Source organism: Erinaceus europaeus, chromosome 2, assembly GCF_950295315.1.
Source record: "Erinaceus europaeus chromosome 2, mEriEur2.1, whole genome shotgun sequence".
Lineage (NCBI taxonomy): Eukaryota > Metazoa > Chordata > Mammalia > Eulipotyphla > Erinaceidae > Erinaceus > Erinaceus europaeus.
In genome coordinates this window covers 93,656,901-93,678,459 of record NC_080163.1, presented here as the reverse complement: position 1 = coordinate 93,678,459, position 21,559 = coordinate 93,656,901, and the positions used below count along the sequence as shown (strand labels likewise).

Here is a 21,559-nt window from a genome sequence, read left to right as displayed (position 1 = left end):
AGCAATAACCCTGGAGGCAAAAAAAAAAAAAAATACAGAACAACTTTAAATGAAATTGTTATTCAAGGACCTTTTATACCATAATATATGTGGGTGTGCTGTGTGTGTGTGTGGGGGGGGGTGCCCAAAATGTATTTGCATATATATGTATGGAGGAATTTCCAAGAAAGTTGCTTACAGGGAAGAGAATTAGATAGCTGAAGTGCCAGGTATGAAAGGGAGTTTGTCTTTTTTTAATATTTTGCTGGGTTCCAAATATTAACTAATTTGGAAAATGCAGTAATTTAAAATGTTAATTTCATTCTCCTTTCATCACCTTAAACATTCAGAGTACACTGTCAACTATCCATCATGGAAAGATAGTAGGTAACGTTTTTTTTCCAGCATAAAAATAACTATACATGCTTAGAACTTGGCAGTGTCTATACGGCAACCAAATTAAATTCTGCGCTTCAAGTAAATAACTAAAAAAAATGTTAAAACAATAAGCACTAAAAGCTCAATTCATTTTAAATTTGAAATATCATAGGGTCTATGCTGTAGCTTTGCAAAGAACAAAGACATTTTATTTCTTACTTCTTTACATGATGATCAAATAAGAAAGGTTTAATGCATTTAGTTACTTAAATCAGTAAGCATTAGAGTCTACAGAGTACTTAAAACCCTCACTTAGTTGAGCTTTTCTAGGTACTGGATCTTTATTAGCATGTTAAAAAAATAATCCCTCCATTTTATCCCTAAAAAAACAAATAATAACTAGAAACTAAGCTCTTTCAAAATGTTTTCTAGGGGGTCAGGCGGTAGCGCAGTGGGTTGAGTGCACGTGGCACGAGGCGCAAGGACCTGGCACGAGGCGCAGTCCCGGTTCAAGATCCCGGCTCCCCACCTGCGGGGGAGTCGCGTCACAGACGTTAGAGCAGGTCTGCAGGTGTCTATCTTTCTCTCCCCCCTCTCTGTCTTCCCCTTCTCTCTCGATTTCTCTCTGTCCTATCCAACGACGGACGACATCAACAACAACAACAACAATAGTAACCACAAGGCTACAACAATAAGGGCAACAAAAGGGGAAGAAAAAAAAAAGCCTCCAAGAGCAGTGGATTCATGGTGCAGGCACCAAGTCCCAGCTCTTTTTATGCGTTTATTTGCTATCTTGATATTCTCCTCAGTGAAGACTATTCATGTCTATTGCTCATTTTTAAGTGGATTGCTTTTTTTTTACTGTTGAATTTTATGTTTTAGAATATATATTCTAAATCCTAGTCCTTTATAAGCTTTATTCAATATTTATTTATTTATTTATTTAATTTTTGGGTAGAGATATATGTCAGGGAAGTATTCCTTATAGAATTCAGAGAGAAGGATAAGACAGAGTGAGAGAAACAGACACCTGAAATACTGCTTTACTTCTCGTGAGTCTTCCCCCTTATAAATGAGGACCAGGGACTTAAACATGGGTCACTGTGCATTGTAACATGTAAGCTCAACCAGGTGCACTACAGCTCAGGTCCTCCAACCCTTATAACCTTTTTTATGACATAGGTTGTTGAAAGGGTTTTTTGTTTGTTTTGTTTTGATCATAAATATGCAATAGGTCTGGCAACATTTGCTGAAAATATTATCTTCCCTCTAGTCAACTGTTTGCACATCTTCAACAAGTAGTTGGGTATATTTGTGCAGATCTCTATCAGGTTCTATCTTTTTTATTTATTTTCTTTTGTTGCCCTTATTGTTTTTTCTTTATTGTTGTTGTAGTTATCGTTATAGTTGTTATTGATGTTGTCGTTGTTAGGAAGGAGAGAAATGGAGAGAGGAGGGGAAGACAAAGACGGGGAGAGAAAGATAGACACCTGCAGACCTGCTTCACCGCCTGTGAAGCGGCTCCCCTGAAGGTGGGGAGCCAGGGGCTTGAACCCAGATCCTTACGCCAGTCCAGGTGCTTAGCACCACATGCGTTTAACCGCCGGACTCCCTCAGTGTTTTATTTAAGTCTACAAGTCTAGATCTACAGTAGTATCACACAGACTTGACTACTATAGCTATAGAAGCTATATAAATCTTGAAATGGGGTACATTAATCACTCATTACATTGTTTTTGAATTGGCTCAGCTATTTCTAATTTATTTGTCTTTCTAGATAAATTTTATAGGATTCTTGTCTACATCTACAAAACTGTGCTGAGTCAATTGCTACTCACAAAGTGAATAAACAGCAAGTGCATTATAAGTAAAGAGTACATCTATATTTGGATGTTGTATAAGAATCCAAATTCAACAAGACATAAACTGAGTAACTATTGGGTGGGGTAGATAGCATAATAGTTATGCAAACACACTCTCATGCCTGTGGCTTCAAAGTCCCAGGTTCAATTCCCTGCACCACCATAAGCCCCATAAGCCAGAGTTGAGCACAATGGTAAAAACAAAACAATAACAAAAAAAGAAAACTATCAATATTTGCCCCAAACTTGCTTGTCCCCATACTCTCCTTATCTCTGTTTACAGTATCACTATCTACCTAGCAGCCACAGTTAGTTTTCAGAATCACATATTAGTTTAACACTATCCAACAGCCAGTTTGGAATGTTCATCCCCACCCCTCATTCTCCAAAGAGGGGAGATGGGCTAAAACCAGAGTTAATAACTGATTATAATGACTTTTTTTTTAAATATTTTATTTTATTTATTTATTCCCTTTTGTTGCCCTTGTTGTTTTATTGTTGTAGTTATTATTGTTGTTGTCGTCGTCGTTGGATAGGACAGAGAGAAACGGAGAGAGGAGGGGAAGACAGAGAGGGGGAGAGAAAGATAGACACCTGCAGACCTGCTTCACCGCCTGTGAAGCGACTCCCCTGCAGGTGGGGAGCTGGGGTTCGAACCGGGATCCTTATGCCAGTCCTTGTGCTTTGCACCACCTGCGCTTAACCCGCTGCACTACAGCCCGACTCCCCGACTTTTTTTTTAAATATTTATTCTCCCTTTTGTTGCCCTTGTTTTATTGTTGTAGTTATTATTGTTGTTGTTGTCGTTGTTGGATAGGACAGAGAGAAATGGAGAAAAGAGGGGAAGACAGAGAGGGAGAGAAAGACACCTGCAGACCTGCTTCACTGCCTGTGAAGTGACTCCCCTGCAGATGGTGAGACAGAGGCTCAAACCGAGATCCTTACACCGGTCCTTGTGCTTTGCACCACATGCGCTTAACCCAATGTGCTACCGCCCTACTCCCAATCATAATGACTTCTACCTGTGTGTGGAAGTGTGTGTATGAAGGTCAAAGAACTTGTATGTTGGCAAACACATTCACATCAGGATGGCACTCTACAACTGCACAGGATAAAAGCCCCTCCTGGCCCCTCCTCTGGCTGTTTAGCTTTATCTTTTACCTATCTCTCCTATACCGCTAAAGGTAGGAAACTCTTCTTGCTGAATTTTGTGAACAGCTCTAGCAAACTAAGTTAACCTGAGAGTGGGCCTCGAAGACCTCTGATTGCAGGAGCATCATTCAAATTTCAGGGATCCTAGTGCCCTACTACTTGTGAATTGCAACTAAAGTGGGGGTAGAATAGTCATGTGAGACTGAACATTGAACCTATGGGATCTCACACTATCTCCAGGTAGATAATGTCCAAACCGGTTTTAGTTGTGGGATGCTGAGGTGTCAGAAGCAAGTGCTATGTGTGAAAGTAAGGGAGACACATAGGGAAGAAGCACAGTAGGGATGAACCAGGCTTTTCCTAACACAGGAAGGAAAAAGCCTAGTTTTTTTTCTTTTACAGAAAGACATGCAAATAATGAAAGTGTGGTACAAAGTATCACAGAAGAGCTATATACAAAGTATTTCCTAATACTGAAATGGAATAAGCATAATGCTTTGGAAAATGTGTGTGCATTTAACAGAGGGAATGTTTAAGCTGGTACCTGAAGTAATAAGATGTGTTAACTAGGTCATGAGGTGAAAAGTCAATATACATGTGAAAAAGTACATGCAAAAGCAGAAAAGAATAACAAAATCTGACTGAGTAGCTTACATAAGAGCAGGGGAATGGAGAAATAAATAAACCAGGTTAAGAAAGAAAGGGTTCATTATGTTGTGCTGAGGACCTTACATACATCCCATATGTGTATATAGGGATTATTAAGTTTCAAGAGAAACCACATAATCAAATATGAATTTTAGCAAGCCAACACTAGTGGAAGTGTCAAAGAGAGAACAAGAAAGAGACTAAAGACATACAAGAAGAGTTCAGTGACCTTTACTGAAGAAGACCCTAAACAATCAAAATATGAAGTGAAGGTATAATTAATCTAAAACAACAATGTTAAGAGTCTCTATTTAAAAGGATCAGGTAATGAGAATAGCTGCTAATTTTCTGACTTAGCTGATTCAAATTTGTTAAAAGAAATCAAGTGTAAATCTTACAGTTTGTAGTACTCAAGGCTAGAGTGTTCTTTCCAATATTAGGATTATACCTCCAAACTCTAATCCTATTCAAGGCCAGACTACAATTAAGGGAATGGCTACATCAGTGCACTAATCTAGCACCCAAACTGCAAACACACAGCAGTGTAGCACCAGAATTAGAGACTGAGGAGCAGAAAGAAGAAGACCCTGGTTATGGGTGGATAATGGGTAGACAAAATGTCTGATATATAGTAAGCCTTCATAGTTTCCAGTCAAGTTTCCCCCTCATAAAGGTGACCATGTAAGACCAAGGAGTATGGCTAAGTCTCAAAGGTATATCAGTCAATTGTCTATCTGGGGAGTCAGCTAAACAAAAGGCACAATCTACAGGAAAGAGAAAACAAAAATCTCATATATTGGAAACTAGAAAGATGGTCAAATGTCTCAAAAACAATAGCAAGGAGATGGAACTCTGACTTATCTACATATAAGTATATAAGGAACATTTTCACAAACATTTAAAAATTGGGGACTTGGCAGTGGTGCACCTGGTTGCGCATACGTGTTAACATGCACAAACACCCCTGCAGTGGGGGCGCTCTAAGAGCTGTGTGTCTCTCTCCCTATCTTCCCTGCCCCTCTCAATTTCTCTCTGTTCTGTCAAATTCACCTTATATAGTGAGATTAGTAGAAGTACCAATTTTCATGGGGTTGGTATAGAACTGACATAACTTGGGGCTGGTAAATGTCACACCCTGTTGAGCACACATGTTCACGTGTTCAAGCCCCAGCCCCTATCTGCAAGAGGAAAGCTTCTTGGGTGGTGAAGCAGTGCTGCAGGTGTCTAGCTCCCCCTTCCCTCTCAACTTCTGTCTCTATGCAAATAATTAAGAAAAATATTGAAATATTTCACAAAGCCACTTATAAAAATGCTGAATCATAGATTCCACTAAATAATTAATATGTACGACTACTTTGTATCTTTGATCCTTGATGGTAAATTTGACTACAAAGTCAGCTGAAAGTTCTAAAAACACTGATGTGGCCAAAACCCACAGGATACTGCTTTGATATCTGACCCACCACAGAGATCAAATCTGGTTTCCTGAGTGGTCTGAAAATGAACATCAACACCTTAAAACAGGAAATGGAAAGTCTACCACCAACAAGACCTAGAAAATAGCCAACTTACTATCAAAAAATCATAGCCTCAACAAACCTTTTCCCTGTGTGCTGAATATACCCAAAACTAAGTTAAATATTTGCAATGTCAATAGGGTCTGCATTATGTGAAACATGATTTCCAAGTAAAGATGTAAGTTGTATACATTCATATTGATCTCTTAAAATAATCTAAAAAGATACTTCAGGCAAAGAATCGAAGTCTTTCAAGAGTATGGGAGGCAGGATGTGGAAGGAAAAGAGAGTCAGTCACGGATTCTGCCAACAATGACTCTCTCTACCAGTTAACCAGACGTCATAAAAACAAACTGAATTTGAGAAAATATCTGAGGGTCACAATTGGTGTTTAAGTCACACTATGTAATAAGACAGTAATCAGCAACAGTATCTTTTAAGGTTAAAGTCAACATACACAACACTAAGATTTTAACTCCTATGAAGTACAGCTGAGCTACATAAAAACTAGTTTCCAATGACAGAAAGGCAAGTAAAATTGATTAGATCAAATTATTTCCATAGCAACTTCAACAAGAAAAGAATCTTCTAAATTATCTCTTTAGAGATGAAAGGCAAAAAATTTTTGGAAAGATTCAGCATTCGATTACACAAGCCAATGATGCTACACAAGTGATGCTACAGTAACTGAACTGAAAGTTTACAGTTTGAAAAACTGAACTTCTGAATTACAAAAGAGAAAACGGATATGGCTGGTGACATTGCGTTTCACAAATACTTTATTAAAAAAAAAAAACAGAACTCTTACCCTGTAATATGTAAAATGTGTAAGTAGCTGTGGTCTATATTATCCAGTTTTAAAAGCATATCATATACAAAATTAACTTCTGAGATCCTAAGTTTCTGGTCCAAGTTTAAGATCAAAACACAAACGACATACATATAAACTACGTCTTGAACATAAACAAATCAAAATCAAAGCGAGACAGACTGAATATTAATTTCAAATTTGGTCAAACGTAACAAAAATAAAATCCCCTGTCTGAGTTAATGATTTCCTGAAACCTATTCTTATTCAATTCAAAGGTCCTTCGACAGTTCCTGAAAGAAATAGGTGTCATCTTACAGCAAGACTAAGATATAAACCTAACCAGGATGGGTTTAAGACAGACCAGGATGAGTCCTGGCATCACAGTTGACCCCAAAATCCGTGAACATGACAACTAACAAATTTTAACTCACACAATGCAACTCACCTTGCAGCTCAGAGGCATAGCAAAATCGATGGCTGTGCTTTGCGCTGCCTTTGGATTCTGCATCTGTTCCACACCTGAAACCTGGAAGCTACCCTGGGAGCTTCCCCTGAAGAATGCTGGACACACCAGCAAAACTGTCCCGATTTAATGGATACCTGGTGTTTTCTACTTAAAAGATTATGGAAACCGTGTGAGGTGGGAGTTGTCCCCCCCCCCTTCAAACACTGGACAGCATTAAGTTATAACTCCATGCTTTGCAGGGCCCTGGACTCAACCTGTATCGAAAATCAAAATCAGAATCAAAATTCTCCAACCTCACTTTCCTCCCTATTTAAAAGACTAAAATTGAATCCAGGCTCCAACTCGAGGATGGGAAAATCGCTTTCAACTCACTACACCTCCGTGTCTCATTATGCAATCTGGAATAGGCACTACTGAAAGGGACAGCAGGGTTTAGACCAGTCCAGCCCCAACCCAGGGAAAGGGAAAAGAATCAGCTGGAGTCCGGAACCCGACAGGTGCGTCCGCAGCGTCGACGCCTGACGTCACCGCGTTGACGTGAACGGCCTTTCAGCAGCCAGCAGACCCCAACACCTTCCCGGACCGCACTAAGAGTCACATCGGCGCTTATTGGACAACGTGAAAGCGGTGGGCGGGGCGGGGCGACCGGTGGACTCCGTAGGGCCGCGTTGGGTGTAATCGCTTCCCTGGCGATTAACTCACGTCACTCCCGCTCTACTGTTTGACCCTCTGTTGACCTCGCGAAAGTACTGGCGGGGACCCGGTGGGGGGGTAGGGGCGTGTCCTAGCCAAGCCGCAGGCGCGCGGCTTCCCAGCTGTCACCGCGAGGCTCCATCATCTAGAGCAGCAGGTGCAGCGCCGCGGGCTTCCGCTCCAAGAAAATGGAATGAAAAAGCTGCGGTCACGAGCGCTTTCTCCAAAAAGCTTAGATTACGTAAAGTAGGAACGAATTTAAACCGGCATCTCCAATAGAGTTCCTCTTTTAGATCTGGCGGTCAGAGAAAGCAGAGCAGGGTCAGTCACTTCGCGTTTATATATCGTTTCCGCTTAAATGCTGAACATAACGTTTAATGAAAACTAACAACGAGAATTTAACCACTGCCTGTTCAAAAATTAATGCATGGAAATTTAGCGTGTTGGATACAATGTATATTCTGAGGGTTCTACTAGGTCTGCATTCAGTTTTATTTTAGCATAACATTAAATTTAGCAGAATATTAATTTAACTCCGAACAGATGCAAATCACAAACTTAAATAAGCTGATCTCAATGCTCAAGAAGTCTGTATTCCATTGCAACAGTGAATGAGTATTCAAGATAAAGGAGCAGTCTTACTTAAGAGAATGGGGGGGGGGATTTAAAGAGGTCCGAAGGCTGAGAAAGCTTGAGGAGTGGGAGTTGCAAAGGGAATAGTGGTTAACCCGTTCTGGTAGAAATTTCAGGCAAGGGGCCCTAGCGATAGCGCAGCAGGTTAAGCACACGTGGCTCAAAGCTGAAGCACCAGTGTAAGGATCCGGGTTTCAGCCCCCAGCTCCCCACCTGCAGGGGAGTCGCTTCACAAGCGGTGAAGCAAATCTGCAGGTGTCTTTCTCTCCCTCTCTCTGTCTTCCCCTCCTCTCTCGATTTCTTTCTGTCCTAGCCAACAACAACGACAACAATAATAATAACGATAAACAACAAGGGAAAAAAAATAGCCTCCAGGAGCAGTGGGTTCGTAGTGCAGGCACTGAGCCCCAATGATAACCCTGGAAAGGAAGAAAGGAAGGAAGGAAGGAAGGAAGGGAGGGAGGGAGGGAGGGAGGGAAAGAAAGAGAGAAAGAAAGAGGAAGGAAGGAAGGAAGGAAGGAAGAAAGAGAACTTTCAGGCAAAAGAGTTAGAAAATGTATCTGCACTCCACAATGATCCTGGGTCCATGATCCCAGAGGGATAAAGAATAAGGAAGATATCAAGGGAGGGGATTGGATATGGAGCTCTGGGTATGGGCAATGTGTGGAAATGTACCCCTCTTGTCCTGTAGTCTTGTCAGTATTTCCATTTTATAAATAACTATTAGTTGCCCTTGTATTATTTGACTATAATGTGCAAGATGAATAGTGAGGATAATTAGCTGAAGTAAGGACTCAGAAAACAGCAACTAAGGTAGAGTGCAGAGTCAGAGGCTCCAGGTTTGATCCTTAGAGCCACATGCACCATTCTCCTTCTCTCTCTCTCTCTCTCTCTTTCTCTCTCTCTCTCTCAATTACCCACCTAACATACCTGAAATAAATATCTGAGTACAATGCCCACTTTGAGCACCAGTATCTGAGATTCCAGAGTCTTGTGCTGAAGCACCCAGCTGCCATGGGTCTGAAGGGGTCAGACCTGGGGGCCTCCCAGCATCCCTTACCTCACCCTGACTCACCAGTTTCTCTTTGTACATAATGGACTGAGTGTGGTTCTGCATAAACCCCCACAGTGAGGAAGAGGTGGACAACCCCAAAGACAGTGCGCAGCCAGAGGAGGTGGGGGGAGGGTGTTCACATCCCAGCCATCAGACTTGTGTTTCCAGCAAGGTCTGGAGCCAAGTCCAGGGTTGGCTTCCCCCTTGTTACAGGCATCTCTGGTGTAGGCAATGCAGTTGGGACCCCTTATCCCCCCATGAGTGCTCTAGAAGGTACCCCCAGCTCTGTTCCCATGGAGGAACTCCAGATCCACAGGAACTGTGTGCTTCCTAACACTCCACAAACGCAGCTGCTAGGCATGCCAACTGGCTTGCAGACAGTAGCCTGACAGCTAGGGGCTACCCTCTCCGTGGCCCCCTCACATGTCCCCCACCTCACACTCACTCAGTCTCTAGGTTTGCTATCATAGTCCTCCGAAAGCTGAATGGATCTTTGTCTGCAAAGAAGCATGATACTCAGTCTCAGGGTCACGCTGGAGGAAGGGATGAGGAAATAACCAGCCTTGGTTTGTGTTGCTCTGGGCAAGAGCAAAGACAGACGGACTCTGTGAAGTTCTTTGTCCCCTGCCCCAACTTTTAAGAAGTACACAGCCAAGCTCTCTGTGGTCTCCACAGTGCTCCCCACAACCTCCCACTCCCACCAAGTGAGCAAAGACATCCCTTGGCTTTGAAATGTTCAAGTCTCTCCTTGAGAAATCTAGAAATATCCTTAACTGTTTCATATGACAGGCTGGGAGTCACAGGGCATGAGAGATACACACTGGAAGCCAGATCACACACCCTGGTTTTGACTTTGAACATCAAAACACCTTTCATACTGGCTGCTTTTGGCCTACTAATTTGGGTTAGGGCAGGAAAATACCACTCGCTGAAAGCCCTCTGGATCTATAGACATCTTGGTGGACTTGGTTGCGGAGACAGTATACTCATTATGCAAAATTCTCATGTCTGAGATTCCAAGGTCCCAGGTTCAATATGCATCTTTGCACCACAATAGATGAGTAGTTACCTGGTTAAAAATAAAAAATATTGGGGCCAGCTCCTTTGGAAAACTGTACAGGGAGCCCTTAAACAAGTAAAAATGGAAATATCTTGTCATCTATTGATAGCAATATCACTCTTAGGCATTTAGTCAAAGGAAATGCAAACTCTAATTTGAATGGACATATGTACCCCTTATGTTCATAGCTGGTTTATTCACTATCATCAAAGAATGGAAGCAGCCTAAATGACCCTTAAAAATAACTGAAAAAATAAGTGGTGGGATATATACTTCATGGAACACTACTCTGCAATAGAAAAGATGATACTGTGTCTTTTGAGACAAAATGGACAGAACCAGAGATGACTGTGTTTAGTGAGATAAGTAGAGAGGTGAAAGACAACTACCAGATGATGGTTTCATGCATGTGGAATCTAGAGAATTGAAACACATAAACTTGAGGGGGGGAAATAAAGCAGAAGTAAACATACTGTCTCTAATATTTTTGTGAGAACTATGTTGGTTATCATTGGCAAGTGGGGGCACTGAATTTCGATGGTGGATGTAGTGTCAAACTATACCCTATAATCTTACAATCTTGTAAACTATTACTAATTACAAATTTTAAAAAAATGTCTTGGAAAAAAGAAAACAGCAGCTAACCTAAAGAATTTATGTTTTGGGGGTCTGCCGGTAGCACAGCAGGTTGAGCACACGTGGTGCAAAGCACAAGGACTGGCATAAAGACCCCAGTTCGAGCCCCCAACTCCCCACCTGCAGGGGAGTCGCTTCACAGGTGGTGAAGCAGGTCTGCAGGCGTCTATCTTTCCCTCTCTCTGTCTTCCCCTCCTCTCTCGATTTCTCTCTGTCCTATCCAACAACGAACGACAACAATAACCACAACAAGGCTACAACAAGTGTTGGTATGCATGAGACCCCTTCTGTTTCATTTGGTTTAAATCCCCCCTGCTTAACACTATTCTATTTACATAACCACTTCATTCTATTTACATAACCACTGTTAACAAGTTCCACCCTCCCTCCAGGGCATTTGTGGTTCAGTGATAGGATTCTCACCTAATCTGCCCCCTCTTTGTCACACTCTGATTTTCACCAGTCTCTTTTCTCTCCACCCTCTCTATGTCACATCCTGTTTCCACCCTACTTGGGAAGTATATATAAAGACAGCATTGTGAGTTTTACAGTACCTTTAGTTTAGCTCAGCTCGGCTTAGATTGCGCTGTGTCCTGCATGAATAAAGAGATACTGCCTACAGCTCAACCATGAGTCCCTGGTGGTCTGTTACCGGCCTGTGAAGCTAGCCCGGTGAAAACAACATAACCCGTCGAAAACAACAAACAAGGGCAACAAAAGGGAGAAAAAATGGTCTCCAGGAGCAGTGGATTCCTGGTGCAGGCACTAAGCCCCAGCAATAACCCTGGAGGCAAAAATAAATAAATAAATAAATAAATAAAAAGAATTTATATTTTATCCTAAATAACTGGGGACCGTTAAAAAATGTGTGTGGAGCTTTACTCTGAAATGTTTTATTTGAAGAATGTTTAAATATGGGAAGCTAGCATACTGCTTATGCAAAAGGCTTTCATACCTGAGGCTCTGAATTCCTAGGTTCAATCCCTAGTACCACCATAAGCCATAGCTGAGCAGTGCTCTTGTCTTTGTCTTTGTGTAACTTTTTCTCTGTATCTTTCATTAAAAATAAACATTTTAGGAGGCAGGGTGGTGGCACAGAGTTAAGCATACATAGTATGAAACTCAAGAACCTGCTCAAGGATGCAGATTCAAGTCCCCACTCCCCACCTCCACTGGGCATAGCTTCACAAGCAGTGAAGCTAGTCTGCAGGTGTTCACCTTTCTCCCTCTCTATCTTCCCCTCCCTTCTGAATTTCTCTCTTGTCGTATTTTTAAAATTTTTTTAAAAAAAAATGGCCACAGGAGCAGTGGATTCATAATGCAGGCACCGAGCCTCAGCAATAACCCTGGAGGCTAAAAATATATATATATATATATATATATTTTAGAGGCCAGGTGATGTTGCACCTGGTTAAGTACACAAATTACAGTGCATAAATACATAGGTTCAAGACTCTGGTCCTCGCCTCAAGGGAAAGCTTCACAAGTGGTGAAGCAGGGCTGCGGGTGTCTCTGTTTTTATTTTTCCCTCTCTATCTCTCCTCCTCACTCAATTTCTCTCTGTCTCTATCCAATAATAAATAAAGAGAAAAAATATTTTTAAATGTTCAAGTGTGCAGAAAACTTGAAGGGATACTAATATTTTTTCACTTATCTAATGTGTATAGTAAACAATCTAAAAAGCTGGGGTTTTTCTAAGTCTAAATTTAACTTATAATAACTGAACATCATGTAGTGTTTTTTTTTATTTTTTTTTTTATTTTTTTTTTTTAAATTTTTTATTAAAGAAAGGATTAATTAACAAAACCATAGGGTAGGAGGGGTACAACTCCACACAATTCCCACCGCCCAATCTCCATATCCCACCCCCTCCCCCGATAGCTTTCCCATTCTCTATCCCTCTGGGAGCATGGACCCAGGGTCATTGAGGATTGCAGAAGGTAGAAGGTCTGGCTTCTGTAATTGCTTCCTCGCTGAACATGGGTGTTGACTGGTCGGTCCATACTCCCAGTCTGCCTCTCTCTTTCCCTAGTAGGATGGGTCTCTGGGGAAGCTGAGCTCCAGGACACATTGGTGGTGTCTTCAATCCAGGGAAGTCTGGCCGGCATCCTGATGACACCTGGAACCTGGTGACTGAAAAGAGAGTTAACATACAAAGCCAAACAAATTGTTGAGCAATCCTGGTCCCAAAGCTTGGAAAAGTGGAGAGGAAGTGTTAGGGAGGTACTCACTGCAAACTCTAGTGTACTTCTGCTTTCTTACTTTGGTGCCATACTCCAAACTCAGTCAATTTCTGCTTTGCGTTTCTACTTCTCTTTTTTTTTTTTTTTTACATGCATAACATTCCCCAGATTCCCATTCAACAATACAACCCCCACTATTTCATTCATCATTTTTCATGGACCTATATTCTCCCCACCCACCCACCCACCCACCCCAGAGTCTTTTACTTTGGTGTAATACTCCAATTCCATTTCAGGTTCGACTTGTGTTTTCTTTTCTAATCTTGTTTTTCAACTTTGGCCTGAGAGTGAGATCATCCCATATTCATCCTTCTGTTTCTGACTTATTTCACTCAACATGATTTTTTCAAGGTCCATCCAAGATTGGCTGAAAACGGTGAAGTCACCATTTTTTACAGCTGAGTAGTATTCCATTGTGTATATATACCACAACTTGCTCAGCCACTCATCTGTTGTTGGACACCTGGGTTGCTTCCAGGTTTTGACTATTACAAATTGTGCTGCCAAGAACATATGTGTACACAGATTTTTTTTGGATAGATATGTTGTGTTCCTTAGGATATATCCCCAGGAGAGGAATTGCAGGATCATAGGGTAGTCTATCATGTCAGATATGAGAATAGCTGTTCCTGCCCTTTTTTGTGGGCCATTGGCTTGAATGATAGTTTTCCATCCTTTCACTTTAAGTCTGTGTTTGTCTTGTTGCGTTAGGTGAGTTTTCTGTAGACAACATATTGTTGGGTTGTGTTTTCTGATCCATCTTCCTACTCTGTGTCTTTTAATAGGTGAATTCAGGCCATTGACATTTATTGATATCAAAGATTGAAGATATTTTAACGCCATTCTTGTAGAGTTTTAGAGTGTTTTGATATGTGTTCTATTTGTGGTGGTCTGGTTGTTTATAGGAAACCTTTCAGAACTTCTTTCAAGGCAGGCTTGGTGATGGTTGCTTCCTTCAACTGTTGCTTGTCTGAGAAGGTTTTGATGCTTCCATCTAGTCTGAATGACAGTCTAGCAGGATATAGTATTCTTGGCTGAAAGCCTTTCTCATTGAGCACTCGATAGATATCTTGCCATTCTCTTCTGGCCTGTAGTGTTTGTATGGAGAAGTCTGCTGCTAATCTTATGGGTTTTCCTTTGTAGGTGACTCTTTGTTTTTCTCTTGCAGCCTTGAGGATCCTTTCTTTATCCTTATTCCTTTCCAATCTAAGTATGACATGTCTTGGTGTCTTTCGGTCTGGGTTATTTCTGTTTGGGACCCTCTGGGCTTCTTGAATCTTTATGTCTTTGGTGTTGTCTAGACTAGAGAAATTTTCAGCTATTATGGCCTGGAGAACGCTTTCTTCCTCCCCTTCTCTTTCTTCCTCTGGTAAGCCAATAATGCGTATATTGTTTCTTTTGAAGTCATCCCATAGGACTCTGTTGTTGTTTTCAGCATCTCTTAATCTCTTTTTGAGATCTCTTACTTCTTCTTTAGTTGTCTCTAATTCATCCTCAATCTTGCTAATTCTGTCTTCAGCCTCATTGATTCTATTCTCTCTGCCCTCTACTGCTTTCTGGAGTTCATCTATTTTGTTGCCCTGCTCTGATACTGTTTTAGCTTGTTCAGCTAGTTGCCTTCTTAGCTCAGCAATTTCAGCTTTCAGCTCTCTAATAACCATGAGATTATTAGAATTTTCTTCCATATTCTCATTTGTTGTTCCTGCAGTTCTGATTACAATTTTTTCAAATTCTTTACTCACTCCTGTTATTATTTCCTTAGCTAATGTTTGGATGTTGAACTCGTTGTTTTGTGCTTCGCCCTCTGGAGGAGTTTTAGCTGGACTCTTGTCCTGGTTCGAGTCTCCATTATTTTTTCTTGTTGTTTTAACCATTTTATATAAGTTAACAGTTTTTTCAATCCCTGAGTTGGAGTTCAGTGGTGTAAAAGCCTTTTTTTTTTCCCCCTGTAGGCTATGGTAGCCTGAGGGCTTTTAAACTATCAATAGGCTTCTTGGCTTAATCAATGACTCCTGACCAAGAGATAAAGCAGGGTGTGGCAGAGATAATCCAGTGGTTATGCAAAGAGACTTTCACAGCCCTTCAGCTATGCCACCGAGGTATAGGTCTTCCCCTGAGTTTCCCGGTTAGATCTCTGTGCCCTGGTGTCCCTCCCTGTTGCTGCTCCAGATTCTGAGGGTAGTAGCAATGGAGACTCAGAGTTGTACTTGGTGAGTCTCTGGGGAGTCCTTTCCTCCCTTCAGCTGTCCCCTTGTTGGTGGAGCAGACTGGAGGTGGTGTCTCCACTGACAGACTGTCGAACTGTTAGCAGTCACTTAATCTCTCCTTAGGCCCCTCTCTTCTCTCTGTCACCAGCCACGCGTGTTTGTACTCACGGGTGATTTACTGGGTTTCTGTGGTCATTCTAGTCCTGTCGTGTTTCGGTCCGGGTGGTCTCCTTTGGTATTCCTAGTTGATCCGGGAGAGGAGAGGAGAGGAGAGAAAGCGATCTGCATCATGTAGTGTTTTAATCATGGACATAACAGGAAAAGCTACTTAGATTTTTTAAAATTGCTGTTTGGAGGGTTGGGTGGTGACAAATGGCACAAAGCGCAAGGACCAGAGTAAGGATCCAGGTTTGAGCCCCCGGCTTTACACCTGCAGGGTGGTCGCTTCACAAACGGTGAAGCAGATCTACAGGTGTCTATCTTCCTCTCCCCCTGTCTCCCCTCCTCTCTCGATTTCTCTCTGTCCTATCCAACAACAACTACAACAACAACAATGATAAACAAGGGCAACAAAAGGAAAAACAATGGCCTGCAGGAGCAGTAGATTTGGAGTGCAGGCACTGAGTCCCAGCAATAACCCTACAAGCAAAAAAAAAAAAAAAATTGCTGTTTGAGTCACCCATCTTCTTCCACAAAGCATGTGAAAGCAGAATGCAGATATAATACTTTATACCTAAACATTATTTTATAGTTGAAAGGAAGTTTATTAATGCTAACAACAATGTAAACATAAAACATAATGGTATGTTATGGTGGTAATTATTTGCATGTAAACAGTTTGATTAAAAAGCAGCAAAGCAGTACTACTTATAGGATAGAGACAGAATTTGAAAGGCAAAGGGGGATAGAGATGGATAAAGAAAGGAACCTGCAGCATTGCTTCACCACTTATGGAGCTTTTCCCCTGCTTGTAGAGGCCAGAGGCTTGAACCTATGTGCATTCTAACATGGATACTCCACTGGTTGTGCTACCACCAACACCCTAGTCCTCTTTTTAGATACATTCTGTTAACTTTTGAGCAGTCAGAAAATAAGTGATATGTACTTAAAAATGAAAAATTCACAAAAGAGACTGGTTGCAACTGATAATAATTTTCAGGTAAATGATACCATTGAAAAAATTTAAGGGGGGTCGGGCGGTGGCACAGTGGGTTAAGCGCACGTGGTGCAAAGCGCAAGGACGGGCATAAGGATCCCGGTTAGAACCCCCGGCTCCCCACCTGCGGGGGAGTCGCTTCATAGGCGGTGAAGCAGGTCTGCAAGTGTCTTTCTCTCCCCCACTCTGTCTTCCCCTCCTCTCTCCATTTCTCTCTGTCCTATCCAACAACGAACAACATCAACGGTGGTAATAATAACCACAAGGAGGCTAAGGCAACAAGGGCAACTAAAGGGGGAAAAAAATGGCCTCCAGGAGCTGTGGATTCATGGTGCAGGCACCAAGCCCAGCAATAACCCTGGAGGAAAAAAAAAATTTAAGCACATAGTCATTTGGATTGTTATAAATCATTTGTTAATGGTGAGCAAACAGATACACTGAATTCTAATTAATTTCAAAATTATGCCTAGACATTTTATGTAAATATTATAGATTTAGAGGAAAACACCTAACTGTGCCTCTGATATTAACCTAAATCTTTCTTACATGGGGGTCGGGCAGTAGCACAGTGGGCTAAGCACACATGGCATGAAGTGCAAGGAGCTTGTAAGAATCCCAGTTTGAGCCCCTGGCTCCCCACCAGCAGGGGGGCTGCTGCACAAGTGGTGAAGCAGGTCTGCTGGTGTATCTCCCTCCCCTTCAGTGTTTCCCCTCCCCTCTCCATTTTTCTCTGTCCTATCCAACAACAACAATGACAAAGCAACAAGACAACAAAAGGGAGGAAAAAAGCCTCCAGGAGCAGTGGATTCACGCCAGCAATAACGCTGGAATACATATATATATATATATCTTACATATCACTGAAACATAACAACCTCTCTAAAGCAATCACAGCACCATTATTCCAACAATGAAAATTAACATTAAGTCGTTGATGGCATCTAATAACAAATTCTTATTTCAGTTTTATCAACTGTCCAAACAAAATAACTGTTTTATTTGGGAAATAATTATTTACAAGGCAATTGTCACACAGATACATTTCTTATCTCCCTGTGATAGGTGTTTGTAGACCACTGCCACCACCAACTTTTAAGTCCTACTCCACTAAGATTTATTTTGTGATAAAGAGACTAGAGCACTGCTCCAACCTATGTGGTATGTGGTGCCAGGGATTGAATTTGAGACCTCAAGCATGCAAGTGCTATGTACTGAGCAATCTTCTATGCCACAAATTGTGTGTGTGTGTGTGTGTATGTGTGTGTGTGTGTGTGTGTGTTAAGGAATTATGTTAAAAAAGATAAATCAGAAAGACAAAGACGAGTATGGGATGATCCCATTCATAAATAGAAGTTGAAAAAGAAGAGCCGAAAGGGAAACTCAAAGCAGAATCTGACTTGAGTTTAGAGTATGGCACCAAAGTAAAAATCTGGGTAAAGGGGGGAGGTACACGGTCAGCTTCACTGGGAAGGGGAGATGAGGGAGGGACACAGACCTTTGGTGTTGGGAATAGTTTTAATATACATTCATAACTTATAGTCTCACAAATTACTATTTAATTAATATGAAGGGGAAAAATGGATTGGATGTCTCAAACTTTTTGATGCATAGACCATAGCTCTGAGTACATGTTCCTTCAATATAAGCACTTAAGACTACAGATTGGTGGGAGTCTGGCAATAGCACAACAGGTAAATTGCACGTGGCGCAAAGTGCAAGGACCGGCATAAGGATCCCAGTTCGAGCCCTTGGCTCCCCACCTGTAGGGGGTTCATTTCACAGGCAGTGAAGTAGGTCTGCAGGTGTCTATCTTTCTTTCCCTCTCTCTGTCTTTCCCTCCTCTCTCCATTTCTCTCTGTCCTATCCAGCAACGTCGACATCAGCAACAATAATAACTACAACAACAATAAAAAGAGCAACAAAAATGAAATAAGTAAATATTTTTAAAAATCTAAAAAATATATATATAAAAAGAAAAGACTTCAAATTGGTAATCAGATTGAATTTTAACAGTGGACTCAAACTGTTAATATATTTCTTTTTTTATATTTATTTCCTTTTGTTGCTCTTGTTTTATTGTTGTGATTATTGTTGCTGTTATTGATGTTGTTGTTGTTGGATAGGACAGAGAGAAATGGAGAGAGGAGGGGAAGACAGAGATGGGGAGAGAAAGATAGACACACCTACAGACCTGCTTCACCGCTTGTGAGGTGACCCCCTTGCAGGTGGGAAGCCGTGGGCTCGAACCGGGATCCTTATGCCGGTCCTTGTGCTTTGCGCCACTGGCGCTTAACCCGCTGTGCTACTGCCTGACTCCCTGTTAATACATTTATAATAATAACTTTTTCTTTGAAATATTAAATCTCCTAAAAGCTTAGACAGGGAGAATAGAAACAACTGGTGGTGTTACTTTATAAGATACAACTGTATGTAAATAGCATAATAGGACATAAATTATGATGAGGTCTTGTATGATACAGTGAATTCTAACAATGGAATTTTCAAAATTTACCTAATTGCCAAATAATTTGGTTATAGCAACAACTGTTGCCTTCTTAAACCCTAAGACAGCAGGAACCTCCTGCTTCCTCTATAAAGCCCATATTTCTCCCAGTCCTGGAACCTCTAGGGTGGGGCTCACTTTCTTGTATGCTTCTCTCAATTCATACCAATTGATACTGCATCTGCTGATCCTGACCCAGTCAATGCAACCAGTACCACCTCAGCATGTTACACTTCAGACTGTCCAGAGACATCAAGTGTGGAATGTCAATTCTCCACCTTCATTATTCTGGCGAGACCTTTCCTAGCTCATAGGACTTCTTAATTCCATTTCAGGTGGTACACCTCTTAACCCTTCAAAACCTAGATATAGACCAGAGCCCATGAGATAGGGCATATATACACATATCCATATGTTAGGGGAAAATATATACCTTAAAACAAAGGTACACAATAGTTTTCAGTGAGTCAATAAATGTAGCAAGCAAGTAGAAAGACCTAAAATGACAACATAAAAGTACTTACTGAAATAGTTTCCAATTAGACCTAGATACCCTCCTCATCTACCTCCTATTACACATCCCTCAATCACTGCAAAGTTAACCTTGTGAGACAAAGTGAGGATTACAAAAGCTGAATAAGGACAAGAGACTGACATACTTCAATGATGACTCTTTAGTCACTACCAGGCCACCCCATCACCTGGGGCCCTAGTCAGGTAGTCCTGGGATTCTCACACAGACAAGATGGGCCTAGACCTCTAAAAGATCCCTCTTGCCACTGTCATCTCCATCAGAGATATATAATGATATATATGGATATGTAATGGACCCCTTTGTGGGCCACTATAGGACCTTGCCCTCAATGTAGATCAACAAAGGTGGGGAGTGTTCCATTCTCCAAAGGGAGGTTGGATAACATATTCTACCTATCACTCGAGGAAAATGGGTCCTGAAATTAGTGCAGCCTGGAATGTTCTTAGTTGTGGCCACAGAATGTAAGCTCAGACCTATAGGGATGCAGAGGTTACATAGGCTTCTTTGCTGAATATGGGCCCCAGATCAAATCTATGAGGTTTACAGTTAAAAATGTCTATATACTTTCTCATATTTGGGAGTTACTCTCTTCCCTTATGCAACTTTCTAGTCCTTTCTCCAGCTATGACACTATCTCCCCAGACAATAACCTGAATATGGGCCTTAGATCAAATCTATGGGGTTTACAGTTAATAATATCCGTATACTTTCTCATATTTGGGAGTTACTCTCTTCCATGATCCAATTTTCTAGTCCTATCTCCAGCTATGACACCATCTCCCCAGACAATAACCTGCACATTAGCTGTCAGGTGCAGGAAAAAACTAGTAAAGTCATTGGCCTCTTAGAATATACCTAAAATAGACCTACTAGCTTTTTCCAAAATGGAGACCCCAAATCTTCATCTGCCAGATTCCAGCCTTTAGGTTCATGATTAGTCAACAATTCGTTCTGCTTTCTAGCTTAACTCTTTTTCAGCCACCAGGTTCCAGATGCTACCATGATGCCAGCCTTATTTTTCTGGGCAGATGACCCAAATATGTGTCTTGGAGCCCTGCCTCCCCAGATCCCTGTCCCACTAGGGAAAGAGAGAGAGAGGCTGAGAGTATGGATGGAAGGGTCAACGCCCATGTTCAGCGGGGAAGCAATTACAGAAGCCAGACCTCCAACCTTCTGCACCCCATAACGACCCTGGGTCCATCCTCCCAGAGGGATAAAGAATAGGAATGCTATCAGGGGAGGGGACTGGATACGGTGTTGTGGTGGTGAGAATTGTGTGGAATTGTACCCCTCTTATCCTATGGTCTTGTCAATATTTCCATTTTAGAAATAAAAAAATTATTTGTTCAACAATCCCCCTACTTATATTGCACAGTTGTTTTACAGAAATGGAGCAATTTGTTTGTGTGTAGAATGCCACACATTGAATAGTGTTTTTGTTTGTTTATTTGTTTGTTGTTTTTAAGTAGGTGTTATATGTAGAGAGAACCAGGGCATCACTCTGGCATATATGATGCTGGGAATCAAACTCAAGACTTTACCTATATAAGTCATGTGGTATCTCTGAGACATGTTCCTGTTGCTAGTGCCTTTTTTTTTTTTAATTATAGGGTATCTCACGACTAATATATGTTAACCCTGTCCATAGAAAAAAATACTATCATTTGTTAAGCTAATTTTATTTGGAAATAGAGTATCTAGAGGGTGATCAAATAAGGCATTAACATATATATATATAAACTTTTTCTTTTTTCCTTTTTTATTAGATAAAACAAAGGGTTGAGAGGGGAGTGGGAGAAAGGGGGAAAGGGGAAGAGATAGAGAGAGATCTGGGGTGCCTGGTGGTGGCACAGATTAAGCACACATAGTACTAAGCTCAAGGATTCTGATTTGAACCCCTTCCTCCCCACCTGCAGGACAGATGTTTCATAAGCAGCAAAAAAGGTCTGCTGGTGTCTATCTTTCTCCCTTCCTATCTTCCCCTCTTCTCTCAATTTCTCTCTGTCCTATCCAATAAAATAGACCA

General features: G+C 41.4%; 1 long non-coding RNA gene across 1 annotated transcript; it reads left to right on the top strand.

Annotated features, from left to right (window-relative positions):
- Positions 1–6,656: 6,656 nt before the first annotated feature.
- LOC132536956 (uncharacterized) lies at positions 6,657–20,886 on the top strand. The gene is made up of 2 exons (XR_009548480.1): positions 6,657–7,827; positions 20,512–20,886. It is a non-coding gene; the product is annotated as an uncharacterized LOC132536956 (long non-coding RNA).
- Positions 20,887–21,559: the final 673 nt, after the last annotated feature.